The sequence below is a fragment of the Mustela putorius genome, unplaced genomic scaffold (genome assembly GCF_011764305.1).
Source record: "Mustela putorius furo isolate JIRA1106 unplaced genomic scaffold, ASM1176430v1.1 tig00003845_pilon_pilon_pilon, whole genome shotgun sequence".
In the NCBI taxonomy this organism is placed as follows: domain Eukaryota; kingdom Metazoa; phylum Chordata; class Mammalia; order Carnivora; family Mustelidae; genus Mustela; species Mustela putorius.
The window spans coordinates 7,034,915-7,046,776 of NW_025421998.1; positions in this window are offsets into that span (position 1 = coordinate 7,034,915).

Below are 11,862 nucleotides of genomic sequence, written 5' to 3' on the forward strand. Positions count from 1 at the left end.
TGAAAGGACAGCTTCCACCGAGCAGGGCGGCTCACCTCTCGTGGCCCTGAATCTAAATCCACTGAGAGGGGGCCTCGCACAGAACAGTCAGTACCCTGGACAACAGAACAGGACCTACTCAGAGGCTTCCCCAAAGCTGTCCCTTCCTTTAAGACTAGAAGAACCAGTCCAAATGCAAGGTGAGCATTCCCCTCCGAGCCTGTCCTTTCAGAGGGTCCCACGCTTAGTTATTAACAAATCAAGGAAAGGAAGGGTGAGCCATGCAGAGGCCAGTTAATAAAAAAAGAAGTTTGCTAAGTTCAAAGTCAAAATACAGAGTAAAGCTGAGTGTTGTTATTTTGGTTATCATAACATGACTCAAAAATAGAATCTCAGTAATATTTTTGAAGAATTCTATGGCACATGAAAAGAAAGCTTGGCCTCAATAAGCAATCCACAGACTCCCTAATGGGATGAGCAAAAGGAGGGCATCTCCTGAAATGTGCTCTGTAGACAGAAGGCTCTGGAGGGTGTTGGATAATGGGGACTTGTGGAAGAAAGTCAGCTAACCCCCACCGCTCTCTCTCACACCACGGTCGGAAGCTTCTGAGGCTGCTTCCTCTCTTTGCCGTGTGATTGGTCCCAGAACTCTTGACAACAGTCACAGAGCTACAGATATACAAGTTCCTTCAACCTTTGTCTTCAGCAGTGACCAGGGGAGTTTGCCTCAATTTTTTGTGTCCTGCTCTCATAGGCATTCAGTGGGACCTAACGTAGATCTAGAAAGAGATGCTAGATGGCGAGAGACTTTAAGGCGACATATACAAAGTGAAAGCAGAAAATCACTTTAAATTTTTGTAAGAAAATATAAGAATATTTCATGAGTGCAGGTTAGGGGATAACTTCTAAAACATGATCCAAAAAGCAAATAAAATAAAATGAGAACTTGATATGCTTGACTCATTAATAATTAATGCCCATGCTACATAAAGAGCCCACAAACAGAAGTTAAGCATGCCACAGATAGGCAGAATATGTGCATAAAAAATAAATAGGCAATGGACTTGTATTCAGAAAATAGAATAACTATGAATCCTTAAAAAATAAAGTCAGCTTGGGCTCCTGAATGGCTCAGTGGGTTAAGCTCAGGTCGTGATCTCAGGGTCCTGGGATTGATCTCTGCTCATCGGGGAGCCTGCTCCCCACCTCTCTCCTACCTCTCGGCCTACTTGTGTTCTGTCTCTCTCTGTCAAATAAATAAATAAAATCTTTAAAAAAAAACCCAAAAAAAAAAATAGAGTCACCTAGAGAAAAATGGACATAGATCATCAATAGTCTAATCAAGAACATAAAAACACACAGGGCTACTGAATAGCTTCAAAGTTTACCAATCTTAGCAGCGAGCACTAAAAAAAAAAAAAAAAAAAAATGTGGAATATAATTGGCAATATTTTAAAAGTCAGCCTAGTACTAAAATATGGAGAAGGGAAGGAAATATAGATTTCATTCTGCTATGCATAGCCAACACTTCCATTTCTAGTAACATGGACCTTAAGAAAACATGGCCATGAGCATAGAGTGGTATGTAGAAGCCTATTCTTGCCAACATTATTGGTAAAAAAGAAAAATGAGAAAAAATTATCATCCATCTGTGAGGGAAGGGATAGATAACTTGAGCCATATTCCTCGAATGGAATGCAAGTACAGTTAAAATAAACCAAACTACCTGTACCAATATGTGTTAATCTTGAAAAACATGATCAGTTAATATGAACTGCATAGTACCATCCTTACAGAATGACAGAAGAATAACACATATATCCTTAGAGTAATATTGTGAGGACATATACATCAAGAATATTATTTTTCTCAGGGCACTTGGGTGGCTCAGTCAGTTGTGTCTGCCTTCAGTTCTGGTCATGATCTCGAGGTCCTGGGATCAAGCCCCATATTGGGCTCCCTGCTCAGTGGGGAGTCTGCTTCTCCTTCTCTCCTCTCATGTTCTCTCTCTCTGTGTCTCTCAAATAAATAAATGAAATCCTTAAAAAAATACTATTTTTTTTCTGCAGGGAAAGAATGGCACACACAGCTCTCTGTATTAGTGATATTTTTATTTTTTAAAAAATAAATAAGGCAAATGTTAGTTAATAAACAGGGCAATGGAAGTAGCAAGATCTGCCAAGATGTAAATACTGCCTAATGAAAACAGTGATAATAATAATAACACAGTAATAGTAACGATTACTCAAGGAATACAGATCCTGAAGCCACCTCCCTAAGCCATAAAACACTGAATACCCCCTTAACTTTTGTATCTTGGGATCTTCAAAGAAACCTCAGCCACACTGAGATGTTTCTCCTCTCCTTTCAGTCCACGCCAAGGATAGCTGGTCTGACTCTGTAAAAGAAAATCTAAATATAGTAATTCATACAGATAAAATACCACATATGTTTAGTTACTTAGCATTTTTGAAACTATGTTCTAGATATAATTTTTCTTTTTCTTTTCATAAATTCATAACTAAAACCCATTCTTTGCATATCCAAGTTGCATGACATTTTAACCATGAAGCATAATCACCAATTTTCAAATATAAAATACGAATTTTTTGAAGGCATTAGGGTGCCTGCCCATTATTCTCTCTGTCCCGGGGTCATCCTCTTCATCCTGAAGGGGCAAAGAGAAGATGCACTTCCAGGATATATCATCACACACTGTCCATCCTTGTAAATGAAATATCTTCTGGAGACACTGAGTTATTCAGTGAAAAGTTATTTTGAAGGGGAAAAAAAAAAAACTATTCAGAAAATCTAAACAATTGACCAGCATATCATATAGTATGTACCTGAGCAGTATCTATCAGAATTAGGTAATAATGCATAGAAAGCTAACAAATATATGTAAATGAGTAGATTCATATAAATATTTTGCTGCCTTAATGTGAAATAATTTATAGAGACAACTTTCCAGCTGGAATGAAATGATCATTTTTTTCCTCTGGAGTTAAGGTGGAGATTGAAATGGTGTTCTCCACAGTGGTCATCACTGCCGAACAATTCACCCTGACCTTCATTAATGTCTCTGCTCTACTGGCAATATTTACAACTATCGAAGCGAGTCTTTTTCTTGCTGATATAACAATTTCATGGGTGGTAGTACTACCCAGAACAGGAGGACATTAAGACTAACTTCCAGAGGCTTTATTTTTCTTCAAGTGAATCCATTATGAAGAGAATTTAATCCCTTACTGATTCTAGAATTACAAAGCATAGTACTTATGTAATGGAATTATGCTAAACTACTAATTATCTGTTGTACATTTGAAACTTAAACAATTTCATTTTCCATAATCACTTTTTTTCTCATTTCAGTTTCAGTAACTAAATGCACTTGTTAAAATGACATTATAAAGAAATCTTTGGGGAGAAAACTGATTCCAAAGATTTAAATTTCCATCTATGAAAAAAAAATAATAATTTAATACTAATATTGTCTGATATGTTGTGCTTATTTCCCATAGACAATTTCCTATTTACATGATAGAGGAATACATTAATTTTCAAAGTGGATATGAAGTTACTGAATTGAGGACAGTCAGATTTTTACAGGGTTATTATTTACTGGTGTCAAGTTGAAAAATATATTTTAGAAACTTATACAAAAGTGTTTTGGGTCATCATTTATTGTATTACTGCACAAATGTGGTTTTAATTTATTCAAAATGAAGAGAGAATTATGACTTTAACATTTGTTTATGGATGATAGTGTTCATATTTTAGATAGAATTATTTCTTTTTTTAAAGATTTTATTTATTTATTTAACAGAAAGAGAGATCACAAGTAGGCAGAGAGGCAGGCAAGGGGTGGGGAGTGGAAGCAGACTCCCTGCTGAGCAGTGAGCCTGATGCAGGGCTCAGTCCCAGGACCCTGAGATCATGACCCGAGTCAAAGGCAGAGGCTTAACCCACTGAGCCACCCAGGCGCCCCTAAATAGAGTTGTTTCTAATCTTGCCTTATGTGTATATATTCAGTTGTTCCTACCATGTAAAACTGATGATACCTAAATTCCAGAGTTCTGAGGACTAACTCCATGTTATTATGCAGCTGAGATGAGAAATATTTAAAATTACCGTGTACATTTGGAGTGATCACTTACATTTCCAAGACTTTCTCTTATCAGTTACTGAGATCCAGAAAATTTTGTGTGACCTATTCACTCCAGTGTTTACCAGGAAACACATTTTAATTTTGTATTAATAGAATTGTTTTCTTTTTACTAAGTAATTAAGATAAAAAATCCTATCATTTAGTAAGTGCCATTTGTAAAGTATTTACTGTCTCTCAATGCCTTCATATACATAGATATACTGTCTCTATTATTTAAACTCATAAGGTAAGTATTAAGTGCATTTTACAAACAAAATCTTGAACAAGAATAAAGCTAAAATGGCTACAGGCCACAGGTGGCAAATGGCTAGAGCTGTGACATTATCCCCCTTGTTTATCTGGCTCCTCTGTCTGTGCTCCTTCCTTTCCATCACATTGAGCACAAGACACAAGGTCAGTCCTGACCAGGGTAGCCACAAATCTTGCATGTGTCCTCTCTTCTCCAACATAGTTACACAGATAGAGTAGAGCTCTCATGGGAACCACGGAGGCAATTTAGGATCTGAGGCAAATCTTGTGTGCGTGCCTGAACAGTCATTAAAGGAGTAGAAATATGTGCCTACAATACTTGAGCTAAAATGTTTGGGACTAGGTGTATTTAAAAAATCATAATGTTTCAGCTATTAGAAACATAATAAACATTTCTTATGGGGATTGGTGGAAGGAGGCTCTAATCAGACATCAATATTTCTGCAGAGAGATGCATGAATCTTCATGCTAAGTAAGATAAATCTTCCAGATAGATTTGTTTCATTTTAAATAAGGTTTATGTACCAAATAAGCTATTTACAATGTTCACATTGTCTCCTTTTTTTTTTTTTTGTTCTAACTAGGCTCTATACCCAACCGTGTGGCTTGAACTCACGACCCAGAGATTGAGTTGCATGTTCTTAAAAAAAAAAAAAAAAAAGAGTTGCATGTTCTACCAACTAAGCCAGACATGCATCCCATATTGTCTACTATTTTTAATTTTTTAAGATTTTATTTATTTATTTGTTCGAGAGTAGAGCGAGCATGAGCAGGGAAGTGGCCGAGGGAGAAGCAAACTCCCCATTGAGCAAGAAGCCTGAAGGGGGGCTGGATCCCAGGACCCTGAGAGCATGACCTGAGCTGAAGGGAGCAGACAGTTAACTGAATGAGCCCCCCAGGGGCCCCCCACCCTCCACTGTCTTCTTTTTAAATTTCAGACTTGTGGGTAAGAGTGACAGTTGCTGCAGAATGTCAGGATTGTGTGGCAGTGCAAACATGGACTGATCCACCTTGTCCATACATCTGTGAGTCAGGATTGTGTGGCAGTGCAAACATGGACTGATCCACCTTGTCCATACATCTGTAAGTCAGGATTGTGTGTCAGCGCAAACATGGACTGATCCACCTTGTCCATACATCTATAAGTCAGGATTGTGTGTCAGTGCAAACACGGACTGATCCACCTTGTCCATACATCTGTGCTACTGCCAGGGTTTGGCCACAGGTTGATCGAGTTTGACCCAACCTAAAAATTTCTTTGCCCAGATAGTTATACGTAAACAAAGCAAAGCAAAAAATACGACTTTTTGCATCCTTAACTGGTATTTTATAAATTAACAATTCTTCAAAATGGTTCACAGTTATAATTTATTATATGCACAGATATTTTAAAATAGATATCATACTCATAATATTCTGTTGAAACTGAACATATTGAGAACAACTATTTGATGACAGAGTCTCATTAACTATCATCTGCGTGGACCTATGTTGAGATTATTTGCAGATACTCAATGTTGGTCTTATAATTTTTGGAACTTAATCAGATTCTATGGCAGAATCTGGATTTGCTGCCACAAAAATGCATTTCTGTTTTTCTTTCAGTCTTACTGGCTAGGCCTTTGAAAGAGTCCTTTCTCCAACTTAAGTAACATCCTTATCAGATTTTTCTGTTTTGTTCTAAATGACTGGCACATACGGTAGTAGGAAAATTTGGTAGAAACATATATATGCTCTATGTGTACTCTACTCACATATATTAACATTGCTATAAAAATGTCTGGTACCACAGACCAAGATTCTGAATTTTTTGACACTGAATTATATTAAAAGCTTTTAAACAGCAAATTTATTTCAGTACTATAAGGATGATGTGGCATCATTTCATTATTCCAGAGTAAAATAAAACAGAAAAATCTCCCCAGTCTTAGGGTTCAGTTTGGTTTTTGTGGGCTTTGGAGATAACTCATTATCATTTTAATCTACCAGAATGACTTGTTTTCTCATTACAAAAAATGAATTTGCTTTTTGCTCAATTCTGTAAATTTCCAAAATATTTTACACGTGTACATACAAAAAGTACAAGATAAATTAATTTTATTCTCTCCTAGAACTTTTATTTTTTAAAGATTTTATTTATTTATTTATTTGAGAGAGAGAAGCAGAATAAGAGAGCATGAGAGGGCAGAAGGTCAGAGGGAGAAGCAGATTCCCCATGGAGCTGGGAGCCTAATGTGGGACTCGATCCCAGGACTCTAGGATCATGACCTGAACGGAAGGCAGTTGCTTAACCAGCTCAGCCACCCAGGCACCCTCTCCTAGGACTTTCAAACAATGCTACGATAATTTTCACATGGAGATAGTTACCATTAATATTTTAATTAAGCCTGATAATTGATAATATGGATAACTTTCATGAACAGAGTGCCATATTTTTTTTTTTAATTTTATGAAACAGCAACAGAAAACACACATCAGAGGAAGCAAAAGACTAGGGGACACACACACCAAGAAGGAAATGCAGTTATGAACCTATTGACCAAATATTTATTTGTTTTCCTTGCTAAATTCACTCAATTTAGTAATTATCAATTTCTAAAACCCTAAGCCTATTAAGTCTCTTCATTTTATCTTTACTCTGACCTAAGACATCTGTATATTTATTAGGTTATAAAGAAAAAAAAAAGCAGGAGGAGGGGCCGTCAAGACCTAAAAAGAGTCCAGCGTATCTATTTCTATAGCGTCTTCTCTTGAGTTTTGCACTGGGTCTGAAACTAAATTCCTAACATTGGTACATCTATATTCCATGTCAATATATTCCAAAAGCAGTCGACTGCCATTATCCCCTAGACTGAGGCTAAAATTGCAATACTCTTTCCCTACAAAGACAGCCCTGTTGATAATAGTCACACAGCTCAAGATGCATTGTATCAATGGGAAAAGAATGAGCACATTAGGCTGTCAGTGTTTTCAATGCAGACCATAACAAATTTAACAAATTTAACACTTTAACAGGCAAACAAATTTATTTATTTTTTTAAAAGGAGTTTATTTATTTATTTATTTGACAGAGAGAGAGATCACAAGAAGGCAGAGAGGTAGGCAGAGAGAGGGGGAAGAAGTCTCTCTGCAGAGCAGAGAGCCCGATGCAGGGCCCAATCCCAGGACCCTGAGATCATGACCTGAGTGGAAGGCAGAGGCTTATCCCACTGAGCCACCCAGGTGCCCCCAGACAAACCAATTTAACAGAAAAACAAATTTAAGAAACAAGAAATTTAATAAATTTAACAATCCAAGCCCTCTGGCTACTTGTAGTATTTGCTCTCATTGGCAACAGGGTCCAACAAATTTACCCCAGTCCCAGTGAGGATGAGCATGTATATTCCACAACTCGATGTCATTTCCACACCAGACTTTTTGTACAAAGAATGCACCGACCCTCATCCTCCTTGACTCTTCACGGTGAGAGGCTTGATTCCTTTCACATTCCTCCTCCATGATCATTTACTAACAAACACACCCACGGCTTGGTGTCCTACCAGAAAAGATGGCTAATGAGATCTAAATAGTCATAAAAGGAAAATTCCCATGAACTAGATAAATACAAGAATTATAAACGTGATGAACAGGAATAAGATGCTACAGAAATTGATATTGCCAAGCGTATCATTTCAGCCACATTTCAATCCTCATAACAATTACTTAGAATCAGCAACAACGCACAGCTAATCAGCTGCATCTGTTCATCCTCACAGCTGTTATCCCGGAAAAAAACACCACTGTCCTCCGCACTCAGCTCCGAGCACGCTGTGATTGTAATGAACACCTATCCTGATGAGGAATACAGCCTAACGTCTTGGAGAAAATTCAAATGGAGGTCCGTGTGAAAGTCAGAGATACGTAGTTACCAAGGAGACTAGCTTGGAAGGTAATAAAATGGTTTAACTTCAAGCTATATAAGTTTATTTATTTTTTTTTATCAGAATCAACTTCCTATTCATTTTACTCCTCGAAAATGGTTAGAAAGCAAAATAAAATTACAAGTAATGGAAGCCAATGTGCATTTAAAGTCCTAAATAATTTAGATATTCACACATTCATATTGAAGAAGATATGTTTTTCTCTAGCCTTTACTCATACTTTCAGCCATATATACATATGCCCTCTTAGTTATTAAGGGAAAACACAAAAATGGCAGGAAAATGCAAAGTAGTAATTAACCAGTTAAAACTACTATAAGGTGTTGAAAGAACATTTAACAGGGAGAATTCACCTAATCAGGAAGTTCAAAGGTTGATTGCTTTCTTTGAAAACATATCATTTAAGCAAAATCTAAGTGGGAATCTTACTAAGAAAAACGAGGTAGGAGTAACATGGGAAAAGTCCTAGATGGAAAGAAGCGTGGGATTCCCATTTTAAGTAGACCTGAGTATGGTCAAAAGGACAGTGGAAAGAGGCCAGGTGAGGAGACAGAGCATGGCTCACCTGTTTACCCTCCTGTATGGTTTGGGGCTTTATCCTAAGAACAATCAGAAACCCACAAGAGTTTAGGAGTAAGGGGATAGCCATTATTTCTGGGAAACTCTATTTTGAAGAATATGTGACCTCTCCCAGTCTAAATATGTCCTCTGAATATCTCCACATAGTCCATGGAAATTCCTCAAATGCCCATTCTCTATTTCACCTTGTCTGCCACGTGAACTCCTGTGTTGTCTTCTTAACCTGCTTCCTGACCTCTCACTGTCCACAGGGCAGTTGATTGGGAAGATTAATCTAACCCTCTTCCTCTTTTTCATGTGCTCTCTGGGCATCATGTCATTCAGATGCTGCATGTCGTTCTTCTTGGAAATCTGACTCCCCTGAAGACTCTTCCTTCTGCTCTGTCTTAGGTCTCCTAACTCCGATGCAAAATACAGCATCAGCTAGATGTTCCCGTCTCACTTTCCAGACCTACCTTTTATTTTCTGTGGCGCTCTGCCAGGATTCATTTGAAAACTCAGATTTGACGTTACTCAGTTTTATTTCCTAAACTTCAAAAAATACCAAAAAGTCTCCAAGGAACTCTCAGAGTATTCATCTCCAAGTTCTATGTGGTTTGACCTTAATGTATTCCTCTGGTCTTGTTCGCACAACCCCCCGCCCCCCGCTTCCCTGTGATTTCGTTGCATTCCTTTAGCTCCCTCACCCTTTTTTCAGTCTTTGCTAATGTCTCAGCCTGTGAAGATCCTAATTATGCAACGTGCGTTTTTAATTAAGCCTCTGGTTTCACATGGAATAAGAAAAGCCACCATGTATCGAGGCGTTGTTCTGAGCTAGTTCGTGCACAGCCATGCTGTGTGCGGCTGCTCTTACTAATCTCTTTTTTCAAAGACGGAAAGGAAGGCTCAGAGCATCACATACCTGGTAGGTGGCAGAATGCGGATTCCAGTGCCCAAGCCTTCTGCCTCCACATCCCTCAGGCTAAACACAGTACCACTCCTTCTCACATACCTCGCTGTGAGCACCCATTGCATTTCTGGTATGATTTATGCAACTGACTCTCCCACTAAATTGCTATCTCTTGTCAGCGTCCATGGCTTGTTTTGATCTTTGTCTTTTCCCTTTTTGCCTTCTTTGCAAGAATACAATAGGCTATTAGTAGAAATGTGTCCAAATCTATGCAGTAGTACAGAGGAGCATGTTAGAAGCCTGAGGGTCCAATCCTAGCTGCCCAGTTACCAGCAGTGAGACTGCAAAACAAGTTCCCTATAGAGGGGTACGATAGTAGAGTAACCTCTCCATAAGGTGTCAGATGAGGATTGACCAGCGTGTCGGTGTGTATATACGTGCGTGTGAGGGCACCTGTGTCCTACATCAGTCCCTTGCAGGCTCAAATTAATTTTTATTTTTTTTAATTTAGCTATTGCCAGTACTATTTATTTGTTTTTATTTTTCATACTTGCTTCTGATTGAGTATTCTCCCAATATGTAAACTCTTATTTCTCAATTTCTTTTCAATAATGAACAAAACATTACACGAGGAAGACGTGAGAAATTGTGGGTGACAGATGCCTGGTCTGCAAATTTGTAGAAACAGAGCCTTTTAATCCTGGGGCTTTCCTGCAGTCCTCTAGGTTGACTTGTGAACTGCCGGGGCACTTGTATCTGGAAGCGCTGAGCCTGGATATGTATACAGAGAGGTTTCTCACGCTCTGTTCTTCTTTCTAGCCCTTTCCATGCCAGAGGGGCATATGCACAGCATGGCTTCTGCATACCTTTGAGGATTTTGCCTTTCTCTGGGTCCCAAATATTACAAAAATATATGCCTGAAGCTTCCTTATCAGAACAATACTGCCTTTTTCTAAGGCAAATATGAATACCATTTGTTCTCAGAAATATAATCCTTACCATTTTCCTTTTCCAAAGACAGTAGGTGTATTTTTCCAGCAACTAAATCCTCTCTTGTTATCTTCTTTTATTTCTACTTGGCCAGGAGGACTGAAAAAGACAGCAGGGAGGCGGTGAAAATACAAAACTGGAATATTTGAATAAAAACTTATATAAAGAACATTTCTCATTCCCAATGAGGAGCTGAAGAGATAACTTTATAAAATATCTAAAAAACTACAAGTTCCCCCAGCATCTTCTTTCTTTCTTATTTCAGTATTATTTTACATGATAGTCTCTTTGCCCCAAAGACCAATTTTCCCATTTATTCCTGAGTATTCATTCTCCCTTGAACTATTGATTTTGACCCTTCCCTCATTAAAGCAAATGTTTATCTTTCTGGTAGAAGTTCCTCTCCACATTTCTTCTCATTAGTGGCCATAAGTAACCGGTATTGGTACTTACTCACACCTCCGCCATCATTCATAAACTTTATTTGAAGCCCTTCTCAGCGGCTTGAGATAGCATCTCAAACTAAGCTTTGTTGAGAAACACATAGGATTTTTTAAGAAAATACAATTTATTGCTTTGTAATTTAAAATAGCAACACACTGGATGGAAACTACAACATCATTGGATAATTTTGCAGTGATAGAGATTTCTAATGATCAGCAATGAATGCTAACTTGAGAATAGTAAGCAGCATGGTTTTCTTGTCTGTCTACAGGATTCTCTCCACAGTGACGCATGAGAAGGAAAGGAGTGATGGAGGGCTTAGGTAAGCTTTGCCCTGTTCTTCTCATTCAGACTCACACAGTTCTCAAACCCTACTCTTGTAGAATTATCAGTTAAATATAGGGTATGTGTAGTGGTGATTGTCCATCCTACCATAACGTGCAGAGTGACTTCTAAATCATTTTGAGTTCATCCTTTTATACCTTCACATAAATGGACATTGTTCAGAAAAATGTCCCTGTAAAACATAAGATGTAGCCACAACTTTGTACTTTTTTCCTTCCTTGGATCACCAAACCACTTCAATGTTGTGCTCAACTGTAAACACTCATTTTACTTTAATCTGCTTAGACATCTTCCGCTAT